The sequence below is a fragment of the Micromesistius poutassou genome, assembly GCF_964030765.1.
Source record: "Micromesistius poutassou genome assembly, chromosome: 19".
Lineage (NCBI taxonomy): Eukaryota > Metazoa > Chordata > Actinopteri > Gadiformes > Gadidae > Micromesistius > Micromesistius poutassou.
In genome coordinates this window covers 5,561,012-5,588,034 of record NC_140289.1, presented here as the reverse complement: position 1 = coordinate 5,588,034, position 27,023 = coordinate 5,561,012, and the positions used below count along the sequence as shown (strand labels likewise).

Here is a 27,023-nt window from a genome sequence, read left to right as displayed (position 1 = left end):
GTTCACGCCTGTGGATCTAAGCCACCGATACGACAACGTCTTTTTTCCTGCTCAACATGTCAACTAAACGCAGAGATAAGCCTGTACACTGCATGTACGTACACACACACACACACACACACACACACACACACACACACACACACCGAGGCAAGCAGCAGTTTGACGTGATTGCGCTTATCTAATCTCACGAAACCTTGACTGAAACGAGCACTGCAAACCGTGATCTGACATTTGTTCTGTATTTGTATTTTCCAACCGTATTAATCAACACCATTTGTTTAGTTTCTTTTTTTTCTCAGTCCGTGTTACCAGTAATGCTCTTTCAGTTAGTCAACAGAGCGCCTAAATGTATAATTGATATGGTTTATATTTTATCAGGCAATGGCAGCAACTACCCCCCCCCCCCGATGTTTCAGCAGTACACATATAAATCCTACGTCAGAACTTTGACCTATGATTCATTATTCTATTACAGGCTTGTGCCCCTTGGTATCAGAACCATCATAAGTCAATTTTGGTGACATTTCTGACACAACTTCTGGCGTGTTTGATGTGGTTTTCGATGCCCTGATACTTTTTGCATTGATGGTATTACGTGACACTATCCAATACCCTTGTAAGGCCCAGTGTGGGCCTGCTATCTGATATTGATATCTGCAGAGCCAACTTGCAACGGCTCTCAGTAGACCCATGGTGTCTATTCAATTTTCAACTTGCATCTGTTGCCCCAAAGAATAGTCACCAGAACCTCAATAACAAATATGTATTTATAAACTGCACAAATTCAGCTTTTAAAATGGGAGCTGACCCCCCTTTTCTTTTATGTGGCAATAAGTCTTATAAGATCCTCAACACAGTAATATATTCCATCTGGTCAATGTTACTAAAATAAGACCATCATTTAGGTAAAACCGGTGTAAAGTCCTATTTGTTTGCTCTACTCTGCCACAAAGTAGTTTGTGAACGTTCTTTCAAAACTCAAAACTCAAATTGACTTAAAAAAGCCCATGCCGAGACACTTTCATGTCTCAACAAGGGACACCGGCTGCGAGGTGTGTGTAGATGTGTGGAGCTTCGTCTGGTCAGCGGATGATATCGATAGCCCCATCCCAGAGAGGCTTAAGCTTCTTAGACACGTGTAGGATAACACCACGGTGTGACACATTTCATATCAAAAATCGCTCAATGTAATGCTCAAACACACGCATACGGTGGACTAGCTTATCAGAAAAATTATCACAAAGTTACTGTGGTTCTTAGCCTTAGGGATGACATGTCCCTTTCTCTGAGCCCAAACCACATTCAGTTTTCATAGTGTTCGGAAACTGAAACACAGGCTTCACTTACACCCTTAATGAAGTGCATATGGAATAAGGTTCTGGCACAAGTATGTTACTGTAGTGTGTGTGTGTGTGTGTGTGTGTGTGTGTGTGTGTGTGTGTGTGTGTGTGCGTGCGTGCGTGTGTTCGTGTGTGAACCAGAGGGTGAAGAACTAAGGGGAGAGACAGGAGAGGACTGACTCACACCCTGACCCAGATAGCCCACATCATCATCATCATCATCGTCATCATCACGTACATGTCCACAGCTTCACGTGGACCCTACCAGACTCACTCTGACATCATTGCGTTCAGAGTCCGAGGGTGTTTTTGTGTGCGTGTGTCTCTGTGTAGGTGTGTTTGTGTGTGTGTGCAGGGAAGAATATTTCATCTCCAACAAATGAGTATAGGAACTGATGCAAAAACACACGAATATGAGACATCCACACACACACGCACAAGCACACACACACCAGCACACGCACGCACGCACGCACGCACGCACACACACACACACACACACACACACACACACACACACACACACACACACACACACACACACACACACACACACACACACACACACACACACACACACACACACACACACAATGCTTTAAAGCCGTGTGGATAATGTCTTGGCAGCGCATCATTCCCGTGATTAATCCTTAGGCATGCTTTTGAGCACTTGATAAATGAAATCAGACACACACACACACACACACACACACACACACACAAATTCATATGTCCACCCACCTACACTCATACACATGGGAAACTGACACACACGGACACACGCCCGCACACACGCACGGTGACCAATCAATCTTGCTCCGGCAGAGAGCTAGCTGCTTCATCTCGTGAGCGAGTGTGAACATTGCTGCTCCTCTCTTCTTCCTCCTCCTCGCAAAATGTGGCGTTTCTATTTACATCCCACGTGCCCGCGGGAATATCATGAATTATCCATAGCCGCTAAGTGCCCTTAAACTAGGAGGAGGCACAGGTTAACACCGCTGCCTTAAAACGTGTCTTAAAAAACCATCACTGAGAGGACGACACACTCACACACACACACACACACACACACACACACACACACACATACTAGGGCTGCAACAACGAATCGATAAAAATCGATTACTAAAAGCTTTGGCAACAAATTTAGTCATCGATTCGTTGAGTCGCACAATTATTAATACTACAGTCACTCGTAGGCACGGAACTGTTTACAGAAGCCGACAGGTCCATGCTTCATGTGTGCCCACAGCGAGCCTTCCACGCACTATAGTGTGAGCGACCACAGCTTGTATTTTGGACATGAAACATGGCGGAGAAAACGGTTCGACAGAAACCTTCCAAAGTGTGGGAGCAATTTACAATGCATAAAGCTAAGAAGTGTGTTAGTTGCACGGAAGCACCACGGTGATGTCATCCGTGACGAGGAAGGGGGCTCGACAGCAGGGTTAAGTCAATACAAGATCTCACATTTATTCAGTTTTCAAGTAAGGACGTGCAATATCAAGCCCAAAGTATAATACTCTGTATCCGTAATCCGACTCTGTAACTACGGAGACCCCTTGAGCATTAGCAGTTCTCCATCGGGATGTCAGATATGCAATGGAATTCGCCGCCCGATCAATCTTATATGTTGACTACTAACCATGTAAATCGTGTTGAAAATAAACTTCCAAAACTTTTCAAATCTTATTTGGTGTTTTATTAGTCCTTAATGTGCAAAGTAAACAATGTACAAAGTAAATAAGGTGCAAAGTCAAACCGGGAAATGTGATTCCGGAAATGATTTTGTTAGAGGACCAATCACAGCCCTTGCCGTCTCCGTTGCGTCAACGGATAGTTAAAAAATATTGGATGTGCACGGAGAGGGTCTCCGACAGGGTCTCCGTAGCTACGTACAGCACTTTACGGAGGACTATAAATCTACCTAGTATCTCCTATTTCTCGTTTGGTGTTTTAATTTATTCGTTATCCAGCTTTAACTTTTAAGCATGAAAAGTTGATCAAACTAATGTAAGCGTGTTAATTGTGTGTGTGTGTGTGTGTGTGCGTTACTTTATTTACTTTTAAACAACTGAAAAACTAATTTTGTGCACTTTATTAAAGAAAGGAGCCTTTTAATTTTTGTACATAAATGTATATGATACAGTTATGTTTTAATATTTTTTTTATCATTTAATATTACTTTTAATAGCTCAGGGACGTTGGAGCAATAGCCTGTTGTTTTTACACTTCAGTCTGCACTGTGAATTTGAAGTAATGTTCAGTTTTTGAATAAAGATGCGGCAATTACAAATGTTTCTTTTTTTATCTGATTCATCAATTAATCTAAAAAATATTAGACAGATTAATCGATTATTAAAATAATCGTTAGTTGCAGCCCTAACCCACACACACATAAACATTCATAAAATTACATACATATAGACAGACAGAGAGAGACACACACACACAAACACCCACAAACACAATGATACACACACAAACACATTTTTATGTTTTCATAGACTCACACACACACACACACACACACACACACACACAAATAATGATACCCACATAAGGATACTTATGTGGGACTCACAAAGACAAACACACACACACACACACACACACACACACACACACTCAACTGGTACCCATAATATCCACTCTCTTCGCCCCTCTCCATCTCTGTCGTCGTTTCTCCGTATTTATTCATGGATATGAAAATATACGAGGGGGTTTTAGCGGTGGCGGCGGAGTGCGGCGAGGCATGGCGGCCAGCGCGAGACGCCTGATGAGCTCCCGGCATGGGCCAGACGGCGTGCATATATCTATATATACACATATGTGTGTGTTTTTAATTTAACCAGCCCCTCTTGGGACAAGGAACGGCACAGGAACAACGCGCCGCAGGGTGAATAAACATGACTGACCCCCAACCTCACTTCCGCACAAGAGAAATCCACCCTTAAGGCTCGCCGTTAAAGAGGTGCGTTGGTGTGGCGTGGTTCTTTAAGTGTGTGTGTGTGTGTGTGTGTGTGTGTGTGTGTGTGTGTTCGTTTGACCTTTCCACACAATTGACGCCCCTCTTTCATTATGTATGTGCAATAAATTGCTAATTTGAAGACATTATTACACACATTACTACATTATTAAAATGATCATTGTCCACTGTGCGAAAAAAACCCTCTAAAAGAAATGAGTCTTCCTAGTCTTAGATAACCCGATGCCTCATAAAGATGGCCACCTATATTCAGAGGCACATCCAATCATTGTGTTCCCCTTCTGTTGGCATTTCGTCACACACCTAACCACTTTTCAACAACTGCTGAGGACGATAATGGAACACAGGATGCTGAGCTGTGTGTGTGCGTGCCTGTGTGTGTTATAACAGATAGAGGTTACATCATGTCCTTATGAGTCACACTGTCCCCGGTTCCTTTGTGTGTCATCCGGTTTGACGGACTGTTCCTCCCTCTGTCTATGACATGACAGCCTTTCTCAGGCTGGGACTCTGAACCGGACTTCCTGTCTGCCTACCTGTCAGTCTTTATCATATGCCTTTGGTGTGTGTGTTCGTATGTGTGCGTTTGTGTTAGCATGCGAGCATATCAGCGATCTAACCACTGCACACTGAACTACCACTTATAGAACCAAAAAGCACAATGTCCTAATGCCAGATCTTTTCTTTAAGACGTTGTCATGTATAACCCGGAAGGAATATTCTGGGTGAGTCGACTGGTCAAATCGGATGAAAGGATCTGATGGATGACTGAATGTGGAGTGTTAATGTAAATTGTGTGAGCGGTTGCGTGAGCATTAGCATCAGGTTAGCCTCTGCTAGCTTTCTTGCCCAGCTTCTCCTTCGGGTGGCCCCTGGCAGAGTGTTTGCTGAGGGACCAGTGGAGGTCCCCACTCAATATCCACTCACAGAGTCTAGGCGTCTGGGCAAGCCGATTAGATACTTTGGCCTGGATGAGACCAGACACCTTCATATTGCTTCCTCTCTCTCTCTTTCTCCCTTTCTCTCTCTTTCTCTTAACTCTCTCTCTGCATCTTTCTCTCTTAGCCTGGACAAGGCCAGACACTTTTAAAACTCTCTCGCTCACTTCTTCTCTCTTTCTGGCTCTCTATCTCTCTCTCTTTAGCTCACTCTGTTAAGACTGCCTAAACCAGATACCTTTATATTTCTCTCTAACTTTCTATGCCTCTCTTTCTCTGTTACTCACTCACTTCTTCTCTCTTACTCTCTCTCTACCTCTCCTATGATCACTCTCTTACAATCACTCTCTTTCTCTCGCTCTCTCTTATCTGTCTATCTGGACTATGTTTTTTTAACTTTCACTTTCATTTGTATCCGTTTTGTTTATCTTGTCAGCTCTTCGTCTCTTATTTTCACACACCCTTCAGATTGCCATTGTTTCTTTCTTTCACACACACACACACACACACACACACACACACACACACACACACACACACACACACACACACACACACACACACACACACATACAAAAACACACACACACACACACACACACACACACACACAAAGGATTGTTGCAGGGCAGAGTCCTTGGAATCATAACAAATCATTTACTTCGAGGTAAAACTTTTTGTCTGCAAGTGAGATATGTGTCTAGAAAAAAATCTGTTGGACGAATAACCCTGAAATAAAAAATATATAAATTCTGAAATGTGTTATGTGTTCTATGTATTGATAAACCGCTCTCAATAAAATAAAATTGTATTGATATCATTATTAAATCAATGAGAAAATCCCACCATTACAGTGGAAGACAATGAGGAAACCCATTAGCTCTATGGTGACCATAAAAACCCTTGACCTTATTGATAGGCTGGCAAATCATAAAGTTGTCATATTCCGTAAAAGAGGACTTACTATTGGCATTTACTCACAAAGATATCCATCACGCCCTCATAAATTAAAAAAAAATGGCCATAGGACGCTTATGTGTGTGTGCGTGTGTGTGTGTGTGTGTGTGCAGGCGTATGTGTGGGTTTGCTTGTGCATGTGTGTGTGTGTGTGTGGCCGTTAGTGTGTGTTTGTGCACGGGTGACCAAAGTAAAGCTGGCCCCTCAAACCATCTCTGAGGAGACCACCCCTGCTACTTTGAACTACGGTCTCCCTGCCACATCTTGTATTAACTGCTAACCTGTCCTACACCAGGCCATAATAAGATTGCCTGACAGAACTCAGAACAGCAGGCGGTGGAGAGGGGGAGGGACAAAGATGGGAAGAGAGAGAAAAAGAGAAGGAGAGAGAGAGACACACACACACACACACACACACACACACACACACAGTGAGACAGAGAGAAAGAACTGATGGTCAAACATCTGTTAAAATCTTAAAATCAAGACATTTTAAGCTAATATTTTGACCTGGAGGTATTGAACTCTGTGATTAATAATCTTCATAGCGAGGTAGAATCTCTCTCTCTCTCTCTCTCTCTCTCTCTCTCTCTCTCTCTCTCTCTCTCTCTCTCTCTCTCTCTCTCTCTCTCTCTCTCTCTCTCTCTCTCTCTCTCTCTCTCTCTCTCTCTCTCTCTCTCTCTCTCCACGGTAACCTCTGGGGCTCCTGTTACTGTCTCCATGGTGACAGGGTTTTACACCAATCACGTGAAGCAGAGCCGGGTCCACTTGGTCTTTGGGTTATGACTCTAGATCCAAAAACCGTGCATGTGCATCTACTATATGCTTTTACCACTTTCACCCAATCAAATTGCAGGGATGTATCCTGGATGATGGTGGTGGTCGAGGTGGGGATGGAATATTTAAACATGAATATTAATTAGACTGACCGTGATGAAACATATTTGTTTCCTGTCAGCGCAGTGGACCAGAACTTAGTTAGACTTGGTGAACATCTTATCTTATCTCATCTTATTCATTATTGAGCGATGCAGGGCCCCGTCATGGCCAAGAGGGGCTTAGAGGCAGTGTGTGTGTGTGTGTGTGTGTGTGTGTGTGTGTGTGTGTGTGTGTGTGTGTTTGCCTGTGAGTGGGAGAGAGAGAGAGAGAGAGAGAGAGAGAGAGAGAGAGAGAGAGAGAGAGAGAAAGAAAGAGAGAGAGAGAGAGAGAGAGAGAGAGCGAGAGAGAGACAGCAAGAGAGACAGACAGAGACAGAGAGAGAGAGAGAGAGAGAGAGAGAGAGAGGGAGAGGGAGTAGCTAGAATAGCTAGCAAAAACTTTCAGGGGAAGAAACTGTCTTCTGGTTTCATGTGCTGTGTAAGCAGATTGTTGGAGAGAAAGAAAATACAGTGTGGCATAAAAAATTATGCTTCTCTATGCATTGTGAAAGAAAATACACACAAACTGAGGGAAATGGGCATAAAAGAAGGGGTAAGATGGCGAAGAAGTGAGCGGATTTGACACGGAGGTGAGCTGAAGGTCAGGGGAGAAGGTATGATGAGGAAGAGAGAGGAGGAGGAGATTAAAGAGGAGGAGAGAGATGGAGGGGATTAAGAAGAGTCCAGCTGTCACACCTCTGTCATCATTTCATTAACACCGACACACTGTCCCTCTAGCTCCGCTCTCTCCAATTCACCTCCCACTCCTGTCCACCTCTTCCTCTCTTTCTCCCCCCTACACCATATTGCCAACACGCTTCCCTTCCTGCTCATTTCCCTTTCCATCCTTCCTTTTGGATTATTTTGTTCAGTTTGATTTGAACCCCCCCATCATTCTCCTCTCTTTTCCTGTCTGTTTTTCTACCTTTCTCTTCTTTGTTTCTGGTTCATTTTGTAATCTGTGATTCAGTCCTGTCCTTCCCCCTCATCTGCTGCACTACCCCTTCAAAACAACAAACAAACAACAACAAACAAACAACAACAACAACCACCCCCACAACTGCAACAACAACAACAAAGGCATGAAACAGCAGAGTCCTCAAATAATGACATCACTAAGCCCCTACCAGAGGAATAAGCTGAGCATCCAGGAGAACGGCTGGAATCAAAGAAATAGGACAGCGTTCGTGTACACTGCTTGTTTTCATCTTGGCTGACATGCAGAAAAAACAGGGTCCATCTCTGTTATGTTTTCTTCTTCTACACCCCCTCCACTGGTTCTCCTCCCCCCCCCCCCCCCCCCACACACACACACACACACCCCCACAACCATCCACGCTTGGCTCTGTGCGCTGCACTTCTCTCTGCACTCATCATGGACGTCCAGAGGGCAATATCAGTGAATGGCTTGGAATAGCGAGTACACTGTATAATGGACACAAACACACACAACTGCACACACACACACGCTTACACAAACACAAACAGGGATACTCTGAATCTCTCTTCATCAGACACACACACACACACACTCACACCCTCAGACAAACATGGATATTCTGAATCTCCTTCACACACACACACACACACACACACACACACACACACACACTCCACAACTGGGAGCGTGTCACTTGAGGTCCAGAACTCTCCCAGTCATCAGAATAATTCATACAGTGTGTTACACAGGGGCCAAGTCATTATGCAGCCACGCACCTGGACCAATGCATTCCACAGCAGCCGCCGGGGCTGCATACCAATAGCAGAGCATCAGTAGGGACGGCGCAAGCTGCTCAGGAAAGTTGCATTGCTGTGACGGTCCATTCCTGGAAAGGATTGAGGCCGTGCTAATGCGAGCTGGCTGCTGCTGAACCTTTTAGCATTTTAAACATACTCAATGGGGGGGTTTGAAGATACAATGTCAGCATGCTCAAAGAAAAAAGAAACATTATGCCGAAAAAAGATTCCCAACTTATTTTTTGGTGGTTAAAGGTTGGGTTATAGCTTGGGTGATTGTTTGGTTTAAGGCAAAGAAAGAAAATACAATTTTTTTCCTAATCACATAAAGTGGCAATATCTAACATTTTAACTACCTCGTAGCTTCAAGTTACCATGACATATCTGTAGTCAATTCTGATCGATATGGAGTTAAATAATAAAATCACAATAAAAATCACATCCTAAAGCTGATATATTCTGCAAATAGAAAATGCTGGCCAGCCCGTACCTATCTATAACAAGAATCTTACTATCGACATTCATTCTGCGCCACACAGTTGCAAAGCCAGTTAGAGTGGACAGAACTCTAATATTGGGTTTTCTGAATTCTGAAAGCCTCTGACCTACTAACTGGGAGGGCTTCAATCATATCAAATGTCTGAAAAATGCATCTTTATACAAATCCTAGAGAATATAAGTGTGTGTGTGTGCCTGTGTGTGTTTGTTCCCCAATTTATCTCCTTGGTTATCATACCAAGATTTTATTTGAATCTGTAATTGCAATCATGCCGAACGGGGCCCATGTCTGGATTCTGAATTGTAAACAGGCTTAAAACGCACGCATACGCAGAGTCACACTCACACACACCTGCACACACACAAACACACAACAATGGTGCCTTTATCTATTGCGTCTCTCTATCTCTATTATCTATTGCGACCGAAGATACTTCGGTCTGAGAGCAAAAATCCATACAATGGACATCCAGACAATGCTGCAATGAATCAACCAATGAGACACATGGATAATCTTCCTGGAGAATTTTGCATAAATGGTATATACATTGTCTTATGACTTGGTCTACACTGTGCGCTTACATTGTAGAAGTGGATTGCAAAATGTGTACGATGCAATAGAATATCACAACTGTAATCATAGTCTAAAATCAGCCACCAATTCCACATTGTGCATTTCCCCACGCTGCAGCAAAAACTGTAAAAAAACAAAAACAAAACGCAGTTCCCAGAATGCACCTTTGTTTCCCACTGGCATCTATCAATGGGAAATGAGGAACTAACTTTATCTGTTTTCCAAACTCAATACCCCCAGTGGTACAATGTCCTAACAGATGTGACAAAAGCCCTTTTCCTTAACCATTCACAGGATGATGGAGGTGACAAACCCTGTTTGGTAACAACAATCAATGACCGAGAACAAAACAAACAGCAAACGACAACGTCAAGTCAAAGAACCCGAGCACCTGCCTTCCGTGGTGTGTGTCTGTCTGTTTGTGTTACATGGAGAATACAAACGCCAAGGGCAAAACACAAGACAGTTGAAGATGCGGTGAGTTTAATCAATCCGCATATCACACCGTCTGGGCACCGGGCATTAGCAATGCATCTGAAGCATTTTAAGTGGCTGCTTCATCCCCCCTCCCTCTGCCCATCAGGCTCACTATTTAGCATGGCTGGCACACCCCCCAGCCCCCAACACAAACACACAACCACGCACACACGCAAACACCCACACACACACACACACACACACACACACACACACAGACACACCCACACTCACGCACACGCCCTCCATTACTAATGCAGATCCTTTGTCTTGCTGCTTCCTCCGTTGCCTGTCAAGCCCATCTGCTTCAGTAGCTCCTACGTGCCGAACTACAAAATTAGCTCCCTGTGTGCTCTGGAGGAAGTCAAAGCACAGACCTGCCGGCTGGAATTTTCTTTTGGAACACTTTAAAATCGTTTGCATCCTCTGGGATGGATTGATCTGGTCTGACATGAAAGGGAAGCCATTTTGGGAGTGTCCCCCAAATGGTGAACAAACATGGCGTTGTTAAGCTGTCATGAATGGATGATTGAAAAGGAAAAAGTCTTGGCTGTAATGTTTAACTTTTGATGGCTTTTGTTGTATTTAGCTGGGACGCTATGATGTAAGTAGTAGATCTCTCAATGGACAATCAACTCATCTGAATTCTAGTGGTTCACACAAGATGAGATGGCTAGCAGTGTCTGGTGTCTTCTCTTTATCAGGCGTCATTAGCTCAAGTCATTAGGTTGATCAATCAGTAAGCAAGCAAGCAACCAAGAAAGAAGCAAACAATCAAATGAGAAAGTAGGTATGTAGGTAAGTAGGTAAGTAAGTAACTATGTGAGTAGGCAAGTAAGTAAGCAATCAAGCAAGAAGCTAAGTGAGTTAGTAAGATGCATGTAGGCAACTAAGTAGGTGAATAAGTAAGGAACTAATTCACTAAGGAAATTCAAAGGTAAAATGTAAGAAAGCAAGAAAAAGTAATTATATAATTATAAGTAATTATATAGTACTAATTATATAGTAATTATATAGTACATTATATTATCTTTATACACACACACACACACACACACACACACATACTTCAAATACATCATAGAAAAGAAATTACATATGGAAGATGAAGGGGAATTGCTTCCCACTCTGCAGGTGTGCAGGTGGCCTGTTCTCCATGCACAAACACATCACGTGTGCGTGTGTATGTGTGTGTGTGCGTGCATTGACTTGTGTGAACAGTGCATTTCTGCTAGTTTGACTGAATTAAACGCCATAATGCCAACCACAACAACAGCAACGCGGGGTGCTAACAACGTTGTGCAGCTGTCAGCTACCATTAGCTCGCGGTGCCACCGCGCGAGACGGGGACCGAGGCAGTGAGGCAACAAACGGCAGTATAGAACGGAGTATAAAAACCAACATAGAGAGAGAGAGAGAGAGAGAGACAGAGAGAGACAGAGAGAGTGAGAGGAGAGAGAGGCATCCTATGTCGCTCATGATTAAAACTCTTGTAAGGTGGAGCACTCCCAGCGATTGAATGAACCAATGAATGTGAGTGAGTGAGTGAGTCAGTGAATGAGTAGGTATATTTGTGCGTGAGTGCATGCGTAAGTGCATGAGTGAGTGAGTGCGTGCGTGAGTGAGTGAGGGTGAGTCTAACGAGGGAAGGAAGGGTGAGTAGGCTGGTGGGGGGGGGGTTCGGGTGGTGGGAGGGAGGACTCACCGTGGCCACCGCGGATGGAGGCGGGGGAGCGGTAAATGGAGACGAGGGGCCGGTGCTGCGTGGCCGACCCCAGCGTGCGCGGCTGGTGGTCCGGCCGGGGGAGGGCGGGGGCCGGGAGAGGGGCACCGGAGGTGGGGGACAGGAGATGGAGGTCCGAGGACGACCAGCCCCAGGACGAGCCCAGGACCACCCACCCCACCACCAGGGAGCAGATCCAGACCGGCGTGCCCTCTCGGGGCTTTCCTTGACCAGGGAGCATAGCTGAGCTCCCCCCCTCCTTCTTCACCCGCGAGAACCCCCTCTCACACCGGAGCCTCCGTACACACGTGCAGAGCAAAATCGTAAAAAAAACAACTAAAAACGATCTCAGAAGCAGTGACCCTTGGGTGGCAGAGACAAGGCGGCGGCGGCCAATTCCATAGCGAGAGACGCACACGATACAACACAACGCAAGCTTCCCGTTTTTTTTCACGTCCCACTTCTTTCTCCAAAGTACGGGAAGAACCTGGCAGCAGCAGCAGCGGCAGCCCTACGACAGCTCCGTCGCTCTACTCCTTTTCAACAAAAAGCAGCGGTCTGTCCCCCCTTTGGTCCTCGTTTGTTTTCGAAACCACCAATCCAACACGTCTTCCCTTAATGCCACAGGCTCCTTTGATGCCTTTTTTTTTTCCCCCCCGTGCCGCGAGTGCGTTGTGAGAGAGTGCGGGACACCTTGAGGGTCCTCTCCCGGCTCTCTTCTCTCCCCTCCTGTTTGATCCCCTTCACCTGCGCGTGGGTGGGGGTGGGGGTGGGCGGCTGGGTGGGCTGGGGGGGGTGGGCGTCTGGGCAGGAGGGCGCTGTGGAATGCGCGGCAAGCCGAGTGACACGAGTGAGTCCGAAAGCGAAAGACGTGCGGCGCGGGCTGGCCGGCGTGCGCTCTGATCCCACGCGTGCTCCCGCTGATGCTGCTGACTTGGCTTTGCCTCCGCGCAGCGCAGCTCAGCTCAGCTCAGCGGCGTCAAGACACGGATAGAAAAAAAAACAACACAGAACACACGCAGCCGCGGCGATGAGACCGCGCAGGAGAGACCGCGGAGAGAGAGAGAGAGAGAGAGAGAGAGAGAGAGAGAGAGAGAGAGAGAGAGAGAGAGAGAACAGAGAGAACAGAAAGGAAACAACGGCGCTCAACCCGTGACAGACGCACACAAAACAGATTTTCCGTCTCTCTCTGTGTCTCGTCAGTTTCACGTTGTGTCTTTTCTTCTCTTAACCGCTCTTAAACCTTGCAGAATCACTGAATCGGATTCCCCTGCTGCACAGCGATCACTCCCTCCCCAGTCTACGTCCTTTTAAGTTTAGATCCATTTTTTTTTTTTTAACAATATATCTTCTATCTTTAGTGTTTTTTTCCTCCTCCGCGTTCCACAGAGGAGTGCGGCTTGTCAAGGCTTGTTAGCGCTCCCCGGGTCCACGCATTACTCCACGGAAAGAGGACCGCCAGAGAGAGAGCCAGAGAGAGAGAGAGAGCCTGAGAGAGAGGATGAGAGAGAGGAGAGCCAGAGAGAGAGAGGACGGCGAGAGAGAGTGTGAGAGAGAAAGAGAGGATGAGAAGGGAAAGGGAAAAAGGGAAAAACACAGAAGAAGCAACTGGAGAGAGGGAGAGAGAGAGAGAGAGAGAGAGAGAGAGAGAGAGAGAGAGAGAGAGAGAGAGAGAGAGGGAGGGAGCGAGACAGAGAGCAGAACAAGATGATGAGAAAACGAGAAAGTGCAAGGAAGTGAGTGGGAGAAAAAGAGAGCGAGAGAGAGCGAGCGTCACAGAGCAGGGAGGGATAGAGCGTGCGCGAGAGAGGGTGAGGGAACAAGAGAAAACGAAGACGAGATGAGACCGGACCCAGGTGAATCTAAGCAGAGCTGATGGGATGGAGGGAAGAGGAGGGGGGGAGAAGGAGGGTTAGTGGGAGGGGAGAACCCTGCAAGTGGGCCAGCCTATGCAAATCCTCCCCCGAGCAGCGGGCAAATCAGTGAGGCGGGAGACCACTGCAGAGGAGGGGGCTCCCTTTAGTCACAGGGAGAGGAGATCAGGAGGGGCGGGGGTGTGGGGGTGAGGGGGAGAGGGGAGAGGAGGAGGAGATGGGGAGGAGATAGGAGAGGAGGAGGAGGAGGAAGAGGGTTGAGGGATGGAGAGGAGAGAAAGGGAGGGAGAGGGGGAGGTAGAGAGTAGAGGAGGAGAGGAGAAGAGGAGAGGAGAGGAAGAGCAGCGGAGAGATGGGGAGAAAGAGGAGAGGGGATGAGGAGGAGAGGAGGAGGAGGAGATGAGAGATGAGGAGAAAGGGGAGAGGGGATAGTGAGAGGAGCCTGAGAGGAGGAGGCATGGAGCAGGAGGTGGTGAGAAAAAAAGAAAAAGAGGCAAAGAAAGTGGGAGAGAGAAAGTGTAGAAAAAAGGATACAAACGGGGCAATGGCGGGAGAGAAGCACGGTCCAAGGGAGAGAGGGTGAGTGTGGGAGAGAACATTGAGGGTGAATAAGAGGAAGGTGAAATTGAACAGGGAAACATTACCGCCCCATGTTTTCTGCCCCTAGAATCACATTCTGTAACCCACGTTACCCCGCAACATCACATGAGCCTCCCTCTCTCGCCCTCATATCACTGACTGCCCTCTCTCTCCCTCATATCACTCTCACTCCTCTCCCTCTTTCTCTCCCTCATATCACTCTACCTTATTTCTCTCTTCCCTCACCCTCTCTCCCTCATAGCACTCTCATTCATCTCTCTTCCCCCCTCCCCTCTCCCTCATATCGCTCTCATTTATCTCACTTTTCTTCCCTCTCTCTCCCTCATATCACTCTCATTCATCTATCTCCCCTCGCTCTCTCTCCCTCATATATCATATCAGTCATTATCATCATCAATCATCTTTCTTCCCTCCCATCTCTCTCTCGGCATATCTCACTCAAGCTCACTCTCCCCCCTCTCTCTCCCTTGTATCACACTCACTCTCTCTCATAGCACTCACTCTAGCAAGCTCTCTCTCCCCCCTCTCCAATCACTTTCTCAAGCAGTGTCCCTCCCCTCCCCTCTCTCTTTCTCTTACTCTCATATCACCCTCTCTGTGTTGATGCTTCTGAAAGACTATTGAAGCCTAAACATTAAGCTTGAGAAACAGAGAGAGAGAGAGAGAAGGGGGAGTGTAAAAGAGAGAGAGAGAGAGAAATCCATGCATTATGCACACTGCAAGAGATTTGATGAATTTCAAAAGGACAAAATCTCCTCGCTGTTACAATGAGAAATGGCAGAGTATGAAAGCGACCCCAGCTCCTGTTCTGTCAATCTCAAAGAGCTTTTTTCTTTTTCTCTCTGGGACAAAACTTTTAGCGGTGCCTTAGATGCACTGACACACAGAAAGGCCCGGCCCCTTTCCCCAAACCCATCATGAGACCAAGCCGAATGTCAAATGAATTAGTAAACAGCTGTCATATTTCAGTTTTCAGCATCACGCTCTGTAATCACGACCATTAACTTTCAAAAACTACCAACAAAGCAAAACAGAACAGTAAAGAAACGCAACATTAATGGCAATACAATTATAAGTTATGAGTTGTGTCTCATATTTTTGTTTGTGCTTTGTTAGTGTCTCTGAGTGTGCAAATACAACATATTATTAATATTATTATTTTGCCTCTGGCACCAAATGACATCAATCTATTACTGTAGGAAGAAATAATATTATGAAAATGTTTCCAGTGCATTTGAAGCCCTGAGAACATTCCGATTACGACTCACAACATTCTCACACAGGCCCAGGGTCGTGGTTCAGACGAGTGTGTATCTGAGATACCGCAGGCTGCAATTATTATGACACCGCTTAGTTTCAGAAGCAGCGAGCAGCAGTGCTCATAAGAACAATGAAGACGCACAGTGGACTGGTCTGGGCCTGAGCTCAGCCAAAACCTACTGACCTATTTGTCTGGTTTGTTTTGGTGCAGAGCCTCTTGGACGCCTCCCTAATCCAATCTAGAGTCAATCTGGAACCAAAACCATCTACAAACACAACCACCGAAGTCCAAATGAAAGACAAGATTGAAAGTGCACATTTATGTATGTTGTGTGTGTAACATTAATCGGTAGCACGGTGTTGATGCTATTAAACCAGGGGGCTGTTAGACATTTAATTATACATTGTGAATTTTAAATTATCCAGGCACTCACAGGCAAAGTTATAGCCAAAGCCAAGATGGTTAAGATGACAGAGATGAACCCATGTCACTTAAGAAGGAACATGGAGAAATGCACTTGAATGTACTCTATACAATAATGCATGCATTATTCAGTTCCCGGTTCAGTAAAAGCATTTCCTCCTTCCCTCTGTTCAGACTTGTAGAGGATGCTGATTAAAACCAAAAAATAAAAGTTTAAGTATCACATTTTGTGTGTGAGCCATTGTATTATCTTTCTTATGATAATTGTGAGTGCATTGTCAGACGCCTACTCCTCAACTTTTACAGTAATGTCTTCTTACAAATACTCGAGTCGACACAATGGGCAAAAACGCTGCCTTATACTAAATCCCCCCAATTTAAGAATGCCATATTTTAATGATGCCGAAAACACTGCAGTTGGTTGGCCAGATTTCGAGATTGTCTTTTTTTTTTACTATTAAACATGTCACTTTCAATGAATTCACCTTTTACAGACGCCTCTTAGCGATTCAACAGAGGCAGCGTTGCCCAGGCCTCCAGTGGAATCTCTGCCTGCTCTTTTGATTACGATGCTAAGGGACAACACAGGGCTTATTCTACCATGCTAGCGGTACAGAGACATAGCTAGAGATAATGAGCGGTATCGCACATCGCTCCGGGGTCATCGTCAATCATTCCAGTCCGTTCTCCGAGGATTGGTCATAATATTTCTCCTGTTGTTTCCGTCGTCTTAATTGAAGGAAAACCCCACAATTATTTTGTCTTGGATAGGCTTTGTGTTCTTATGTTTTTTTGCCGGGTAAAATGGCGTCTTGTTCTGCACGCTGTTGGGCATGTCGCGTTCCGACTGTTAACTGTTCGTCGAGTCACATGAAACAATGAAAAAGTAAATATAGAGAATGCTCTAGACGAGGTCAAACTAAGAAAAATGTGCTCCTACATCAGGTGCCCCTGTCACTCCCCAGATTCCATTACATCAGGACAACTCCTCTTCTCCTGCTTAGAGATACAGCTGGTGTTATGATGCTGAGTGGAATGTGATTGGTTCGTGATGACCCGCACTATATTTCCCTAACCGTGTTTTATAGGCTCTCTGAATTCACTTGCCCATTTATTTCTCTCTCTCTCTCCCTTTATCATACACATAGATAGATACGCACACCAACACACACACACACACACACACACACACACACACACACACACACACACACACACACACACACGTGTTGACACCCATTCAAACACACACACAGACAGACAAAAACACAACACACAAACACTCCCTCAATGGATACTGCTTTAAGTGTACCATACAGAAATAAATTATCTTTTTATGGGAGGAGAGGAGAGAGGAGCGCGAGAGAGGGAGGGAGAGAGAGAGAGGGAGAAGGGTTGGGTGGAGAGAAGGATTGGTTGATCAGCAATCAAGCTCCAACGACCCATTGGGGTTCAAGGCCTTTCTGACAGCCAATCAGAGTCCTCCGTGTCACAGATGAATACACATGCCGGTCTGCATGCCAGTCACGACGGCCACACAACAAACAGGCTTCTTGTGTTGTGTGGAGTTGTTGGTCTCCCCCCCGGAATACACACACATACACACAAACACACACACGGCCATAGGCACATGCGCCCATACAACAACAAATTAGCAAGCACAGATACTAACTAACAACCAACCTGTACCTACTTACAAACAAACTGATTGCAAAACAAGAGACAAACAACGATGAACTGAAAAAAATAATGCTGCACTATCATAACAAAACCTCTAATGAAGAGTGACTTTTATCGCTTTTATCCAAAGCCACTTTAAGGGGCTTTTTGGATTGGACTTTGTGAGCAGGTAGGTCTTGGGCAACTTGCTCAAGGACGCCTACAGGTAGACATTGAGGCTCGAACACAGTACCTTTCTCCTCCCTATAGCCGCTAGACGGTCCTGCCCACTAACAAACAGACACACACACACACACACACACACACACACACACACACACACACACACACACACACACACTTGCACACACATGCGTAACCCCGAGGAGACCAACATGTTTGTGTGTTTGAGCTCAACCTCACTACTCCTCTCCCGCCCCCCTCCTCCACCATCAACCAATGAGAATCCTGGGAAGTGTGTAAGCGAATGCACTTCAGGATCACGGCTAATTAGTGTTTTACATTTCCCTGAGGTGTGTGGGTACAGTAGATGAGGTATGGCCCGTGCACACAGGCACAGGCAAATTGAGTGTGTACCAAATAACTCTAGCGAGTGCTAGGGGAGTGATATTAATTATATGGTGCTTTCCAAAGTTTTTCCAAAAGTCTTAAAAAGTCTGTGTTAAGGTCTGGCATTGTATAGTTGATGTTCTAAAAACATCTCAGGAACAAAAGAGTTTGAACTCAATACTATTCTTTATATGCGCATTGACATAATGTTTTGGAGAAATAAGGGAATGTTAAATGCTGTTAAACAACAATAATCCCAATCACGCTTTAATTTGCCTATTCGTGGGGAAATAACGAGCAGTTTCCGTGATGAAAACAGCAAGCATTCATGGTTGTGTTTTATTCCGCTGTGATAAACCTTTTGGTCCTTTGTTTATAAAACATTTTTGCTGCGTCATTAAAATAGTAGCTTAGCTAAACCAATATGCCTGCTTACATCTATTTTTGCTGTACTCCAGCAACCACTGAGGAATACTCATTAGAAATCCTGCCAATTTCCGCTCTGGTGATCTGGTTCCTGCTCTGACCTTCACCACCTCACTGGCTGCATCCCATCCTGTTTTCGTTTCATTGTGGTTTCCGACACCTCATCTGTAGTTAGAGACGTGCTGTTTTTGTCGACTCGTCATGTCATGCTAATTGTTCCTGACCCTCCGTTCAATACCTGCACCCTAACCAATCAAATTCATGTATGCGTGAATCCAATTTCACTTGTAAGGTTTCCACCAATTAGACAAAAGAAAAAAAATACCTGGTGGACTCAAAAAAAAAAAAATCTTTCAAGAGGCTTGTCTTCGAAGAGGAGGTGTTGAAAGGAGGTGGTGGTGGAAGGAGGTGGTGGTGGTTGTGGTGGGGCAGATAGTGGTGGGGGGACAGGGGGACGTTGTCAATCACAAGCTGAAACAGAGGGGTTCCTGGGGGGGCGGGGTCGTCAGAGGTTGCTGAAGGAGAGATTGGAGTGACACACTCCCCAGTGAGAAGGTGTCAGTCACCGCGTCGGCAGCCATACAGTAAACAGCGTCTGAAGGCTCCCTTTTGAAGCCATCTTCGGTGTCCCTCACGCAAGCTCTGCACTGCACGTGTGTGTGTGTGTGTGTGTGTGTGTGTGTGTGTGTGTGTGTGTGTGTGTGTGTGTGTGTGTGTGTGTGTGTGTGCGTTTGTGTTTGTGGCATGTGAGTGGGTGCTTCACACACACTTCACATATGCTGGGGCTCTTTAGTCTTTGTTCCTGCAACTTGGAGGCATGGAAGCAGTTAGTTTATAAGGAGGCAGGAGTCAGCCATTTTCTTTTACACCCCCTCCCTCCTCCACCTCACTCCTTCAAATATGACAGTCTTACATAAAACCACACTCTGTGCTTGAAACTACACAGGGAAGGGAGAAGGAAGGAGGAGAAGAAGAAGAAAAATAGGAATAAAATATGCATGAATAAGGAGGGTGGGTTCATAAATAAATGACTGAACAAATGAATAAATAAATAAAGATAAAAAGACAAACACGTTTCGATACAAACCAGACAAGGTACGATGTCGTTGTGACAGCGGAACAGCTGTGTTTGGATGGCTCTTTATACACGCCTGGTCCCAAGAGCCAGCTATGTCTCAGACTTAACTGGCTAGTTTCACACAGCCTGCAAGCTGCACACACACACACACACACACACACACACAGACACACACACACACACACACACACAGACCCTCATGGTGTGACACAGTGTCAATCCACCCCCTCTGCACCCCGGCCTAACTAATGCACTTAGTAATGAATAAAATCCTAAATAAAAACTGACAAGCTGCGATTGAAACGCGGTCGTCCTGTTTGAAGGATTAGGAAAGTGGTGAAGGGGCCCGTGTGACTCCCTAACGACCCTCCAATCACTAACCGGCTGACGGAAGAAACCATACACACTGTGGATTGAGAAAACACATGTCCAGGGTTAGATTATAAAGGTGAGGCAGGGGAGTCTAGTAGTCAGGGTGTCTCCCAGCCAAACAATGCCTGAGTTCATCTGGTAGATAAGACATGAGCATGATTCAAGATAGAAACTGATGACGAGATGCCCTTACCACCTATTTACAGTTGTAAATCACTTTTTATCATGCTTTTATCCAAAGCGAGCTACTGAGAATAAATCAACACTATACAATCAAAATTGTAAAAAAAAGTGGTGACAACCTACTATTTATAGTCTAGTGTATAATAATGATCATATGGCTGGTATAATCAGTGGAGAAAGGGCACAGGAAACAGGAAACCGTTTTTTAATACAGTTGTTAATAATACAGTTAACATGTTTGTAGTTCTAATCTTAACACATTGTGTGTGTGTGTGTGTGTGTGTGTGTGTGTGTGTGTGTGTGCGTGTGTGTGTGTGTGTGTGTGTGTGTGTGTGTGTGTGTGTGAAAGAATCCTCGTACAAGTGTGTGATGCTCACACATTTGTTCCCCAACAAGGTGACAGAAGGGGAGCCGAACTGCTCCAAGTGTCAGACACACACACACACACATACACACACACACACACGAGAAGTATCTGACAACATTGCATTGTCAACATGCCAACCATTGCGGGTTTAATAGCCCGAGCGACCCTTAATTGTGGCATAATGTCTGCATGTATGGCAAGGTTGAACTCCCTTTATATTCAGAACGTCAACATTCCTACGATCCAGCAGCGATAGACCTAACTAAATTGCCCTCGAAAAAACACAAAAGAGAAGGAGACAAGAGATAGGAATCGTGTTCACTTTAGATGGAAATCATTTAACGGTGTTGTTGCTCAAAGTGTGCAGAATGCTGCCTTTCTCTCTCTAGGTTTTAGGTGTTAGACTTGTACAAGCATATAATTACAGGTAACATCAGGACTCCAATGAATACCCACTAGGTCGCTCATCATCGGTTCCACCTAGTAGCCAATGAGAACACTGCAATTAAGAAGCCCTCAAGCATGACAAAGGAAAACCTGAAATGCACAAGCTCGGATCTGACTTTTTTCTGTATCGGTTTGTTGTCGAGGGTTGTTTGTATTCAAGGTAGGAATCAGGTACCGAGAAAGAGAGAGAGAGAGGGAGAGAGAGAGAGAGAGAGAGAGAGAGAGAGACAGAGAGAGAGCGAGAGAGAGAGAGAGAGAGTGTGCATCAGAGAGAGAGTGAAAATACGTTGAGAGAGAGCAAGCCAGAGAGGGAGCGAGAGAGGTAGAGAGAGAGGCAATCTCTCTTCGCACAGGCTCTGTGTGTCAAAACGGTTCTGGCCGAGCAATTTACAGGCAATATGTGAAATATGGATCATGGCATACTTATTGTGCGGGGGGGGGGCCCAGGGGTTCTGCCGCCTGGGGCCCTGTGTGTGTGTGTGTGTGTGTGTGTGTGTGTGTGTGTGTGTGTGTGTGTGTGTGTGTGTGTGAGCAGTAAAGATCAAAACCAAATTTTTTAGACATGATTGCATATGGAATCATCATGTGGAGAGTGTGAGTGTTTGGGCGGTAAAGCACCCAACATCCATAGCTGCTGGGGTTGTCATCGGCCAACCTGGGTGCACTCACACACACTCTCGAACATCCTTGAATCCTTACCTCAATAAACACACGTGCATGTGCGTCGCCAAAACAATGAGGCCTTTTCACAGGTGACCGAGGGTCCCATCATTCCCCCCCCCCCCCCCCCCCCCTTCCTGTCGTGCAATCAGGGCGTCACCCGCCGCGCAGTGCGCCGGCCTCATTACGGCGAGGGGCGGGCGAGCAGGGCAGACGCGCACCAAGGCTAGCATCGTTCTGGAAGCGGGCGCTCTTGTCCGTGCTCAAGTGTGTGCGGCCATCGAGGCCATTCAAGCACACCTGTGGGCTCCCACCTCCTCCTCCCCGGCGATTTAAGATAAACAATTGTTGGGGGGGGGGGGGGGGGGGGGGGGGAACAGCGTCATGTTAGCACCGCGGTGGCACAACGGCCGCTAACAGCTGTCACTCTGCGGCCCCGCGGCCAGGCATCGGGTTGACTGGCAGCTCATTTGGAGGGAACAATACACAGGGGCTGCGCGTTGAGGAGGGGACGCTAAATAAACATCAAACGCACACACACACACACACACACACACACACACACACACACACACACACACACACGCACACACACACGCACGCACGCGTGCGCACACACACAGCTCCTCTTCTATTCAGTCACTTTTCATTTTCTTTTGGCTAGGGAGCTAGGTGACAGACATGGATGTGCAACTATCTGTGGGAGTGAGTGTGTGTCGGTGTGTGTGAGTGTGTGTTTGTGTGTGTGAGCACATGTGTTTGCAACTCTGTGTGTGTGTGTGTGTGTGTGTGTGTGTGAGCATGTGTGTGTGTGTGTGTGTGTGTGTGTGTGTGTGTGTGTGTGTGTGTGTGTGTGTGTGTGTGTGTGTGTGTGTGTGTGTGCAGCCCTGCAAGCAGTGCACTGCATTTGCATCACAGGGCACCTAATTGTGCTTACATAAGAGACGGCGCTGGTGCTTTAGGAAGCCCTCACACCAGGTGCGACCGCTCTCTCTCTGCTGTCACTGCACAAAAAAAAAGGAAAAAAAAAAAGGAAAAGCTTGACGGCTCCAGCAGATGTTGTGGGTTCACACCTCCCCCCCCCGGGGGCGACAGCGACATCATGAACTCTGCGGGCATCTGCTTGTTTCTCTCTGCCTCACCGGCACTGGACTGTCACCGGAACATTCCGAATTTAATATTTATATATATATATATAATGGGTAATAATAGCACAGTAGGACTGTGGAATCGGCGTCCCAGAACAGAACAGCTTACTGCTATGCTTGAATGTGTATTCCGTATTACGGAGAGATGCAGTTTTATTTCCATGTCATCAGCTCACGATTAAAACACAGCGAGGGCACTTTTGTGGGTAGCTCCGAAGTTTGGGTGAACTGTCGGCGAACGCAGATGCAGGTGAGACCCAGTCCCCCCTGCAATCACCACTACATCCAGCCTCATGGAACCCAACATGGCACCTCTCCCTCTCCCTACCCTACACTTCTCCAATTAGGTCTAGCTTGGTGGGCTATACGGCTAACTGACAGTAGGAGAAACTGGCAGTTTTCAATCAGTTTTTTTCCCCTCAACATGAATATGAAGTGGGGGTGATTATGGCTGCTACGGGTTTACCCTGCACGGTTTCCTCCGCATAAGGACACCCTGGTTTTAGGCTGCCATCATGGCGTGGGAAGGAAGAGCGAAGGTGATATGCAAATGCATCCCATGTAGATGGAGGTCAGTGCTAATGGAACATTAGCTCTGAGATGTTTGTTTTCTTCGTCCGGGTGTGCGATGCGAAGGTGGTGAATGAATGCAGAGGTAGTTAACACCTTTAGCTCTTGCCTTGCATTACAGCCAGTGATTTGGCAGCGCTCGGGTCTAAAGTGATTTACAATAAGCACACACTTGTGCTTATTATGTGCGTATGTGTGTGAATGTGTGTGTGCGTGTGTGTGTTGCGGCCGCTGTCACTTTTCATGGCGAAGTTCATCAATGTTCGTGATTAAATGAATCCCGAAATCACTTAGCTTTCAGAACTAATCACGTGTATCTTTTCAGTGTGAGCGAGTATGAAAACAAAAGAGATTGTCCAAACGTATTAATTAGCTAATCTATAATATAATAGATTCACATTTGTCTATGGAAATACTCAACAGCTGCAGTCAAACACAGTTTGTGTGAGAAAATATAACTGAAAATAACTGAAAACATCCACTGAAAATAGCATTTTACTAAAAACAAAAAAACATTTTTTTTTTTTTTAACTATCCATCTATCTATCTATTTATCTATCTATCTATATATCTACCTGTATATCTTTATATCTATCTATCTTTCTATATATCCATCCACCTTAAAGGACTCTTTGGGATAGACAAACAACAGTCAAGAACAAAGCTCCCATCTTCCAGGGTACGGGTAATTTCCCTCCATCTGCACTTCACAGCAGCCACAATAACCCAGCAACCAAACAACAACAGCCACAACAACAAGACAAAACAACGTTTCTCTCGGCCAAAACAGAGCTATATAGCCCATCTCATCCTTGACCCGACCCCATCTATGATGTATAGAAGAAGAGAAAGCAGTGCGAAAAAAAAGAACAAGGGCTATCAATATTTCAACCGTTCTCTGTCGGTGTGTAGCAGGCAGAGCGCGGTGCAAAGCTAAAATAACTCGCGTGGCGCACTGCATTCTCGCTAGCTCTTTAGCGAGTAGCTAAGTGCAATCCCTGATGGGGCCTTTGCAAAGGCAATCAGGCCTGAGCAGCAACATCTGCCTTGGATGTCTCGCTGACGACAGCGTTAGGCTTTTAAACTAACAGAAATAAATGGCTGTCTGTATATTCAGGCGAGCGTTAGCTTGTTTCGTCATAGCTCTTCGTTTTTGTGGTCGCTTTTTCTATATTTTGCTTGTCTCATCGCGTATACTTTCTTGTTTATTTCACAGATGCGTACGTTTGCCGCAAATAGAAGTCTAGGAGAGAGACATCGAGACAAAACATTGAACTTGACTCCTCCTGTCAAGACTCATGACAACCATAAGACAAGACTCAAGCTGCACCCAAACGCCTTAGCGTTGCTTATCTTTTACAAATTCTTTAGAGTTGATGTCTGTGTAAAAGTGACATATGTTTGACCGTTAGTGTCAAAAGATATACGTCGCCAACCAAGCACCATCATAGCTAGAAAAAGCCACACATGATAAGCAACCCAAAAGCAGATTTTTTCACACACTCCGGTAGTTTTCAGGAGTGTTTCCCGGAGAGGATATTTTTAATTGTTCAACAACGTTTTATCTTGTAAATCCTTTATCCTATCTCGTCATCATCATAGCCCTGATACCGTTCTTCAGATAGCTGAAAGGATTCTTCTGTGAGTGTTCTGGTGGCTATTTTTAGGGGGGCTCTCTTGCTCTAATCTGCGGTAATCCTAGATTGTGAATCAAGCCTAGCAGTAAAATAAAAGGACGGGTGTGGACGGTTGCGCACGGTGATTTCACACACTGGGATTTTATAGGTTGTCTGGAGGCTTCATAGGGAAGTTTCTTGATTTTAAACCAGGAAATATATAACCTAAGCCACGACAACAACAAAAAACCTCCCCAAAAAGAAAAGAGCCCTATAATCACTGCAGTGGTCGGCCATGCTTCAATTACCTCTTTCAAAAACCTGATGACACCAAAGTGCGATGGATGGAGGGAGGGAGGGGTGTTGACAGAATCGCAGAGAGCTTGACAGAGACACATGCGGTAACACCAAATAGAAGCCCGAGACGACACTTGCGAGGGGCGTGTTGGTGCGATGGATGGAGCGAAGGTAAAGAATGATGGCTGTGAGTGCGAGAGAGACAGAGAGACACACACACACACACACACACACACACACACACGTGCGGCCTCCCTTCCAACAGCTAATTACCGGTATCTCGCTAATGGAGGAAGAGAATGACATTTAATTACTCGCCCCCCAGATTTAGACGTGTGCTGTGCGGAGCAGTAAATGGATTTAATGTTGCGAGGACGAATGAGGGGTTGTTTGGTGGGGGGGGGGGGGGGAGGCGGGTGTGGCGGATGGTGGTGATGATATGCAGATGTTTGCGGACGGGCGAGCGAGCAGAACGAACGCTCGCCCGGGGTGTTCGATAGATACTGTATGTATACGCGCCGCCGCGGCCTTGAATGTGTGGCTGCTCACGAGGAGTAATCACAGTGCGCGTGAATCGGCCCCATGGCAAGCCCGTTAATGCTGATGGCCGCTCGCGTTAACGAACGCAAGCGATAATCTATTATTTGAAACAACGTCGTAAAAAGAGGGCAAAAAAGAAAGAAAAGAACAAACACGACACGGGAGCGGGATGCAGATGACACCGGGACGGGGGCGCGTATTTGAACAGCAAAAGGATCGGGGAGAGGGAGACAGAGAGAGGGAGGGAGAGAAGGAGATGATGAGAAAAGGATTGTGAAAGGATGATGAGGAGAAGAGAAGACCGAAGGGGGGAGAAGGGGGGGGGAGAGAGAGAGAGAGAGAGAGCGTTGCAGATATGGGATGGCAGTGTCTATTTAACCTAACCTGACTTTTCTCCTGGCTCCGTGTCTGCCAAAGGGCAGTGTTGTGAACTCTGAATGGTACCTGCAATGTTAATCCGGTGTTATCTTCAAAAGTATTCAAAAAAGGGAACCTGCTGAACTACCAGGAATCCAACCATTCTGTATAACTGCACACAGTTTCCTCCATTTTGTTCATCGCTTTGGGCCTACGCAGACGGACAGACGGACGGCGAACACACAGACACACAGAGGGACAAGGCTTTAGAATCAAGATTCCATAATCCTGCCATCACACGGTATTACGTTCAATAATCAGATGCTCAGAATGGCACATAGTCATGTATCGGGACCTTTGGTAAACACGTTCTCATTGACATGTGCCAAAATTCCCTGAAAGGGCATTTTTGAAATTACGGC

General features: G+C 45.9%; 1 protein-coding gene across 1 annotated transcript in view; it reads right to left on the bottom strand.

Annotated features, from left to right (window-relative positions):
- Positions 1-27,023, bottom strand: part of nrxn3b (neurexin 3b) — a gene marked incomplete at both ends in the record, with an annotated part of 279,821 nt that overhangs the window by 99,574 nt on the left and 153,224 nt on the right. The gene's annotated exons all lie outside the window — the stretch shown is intronic.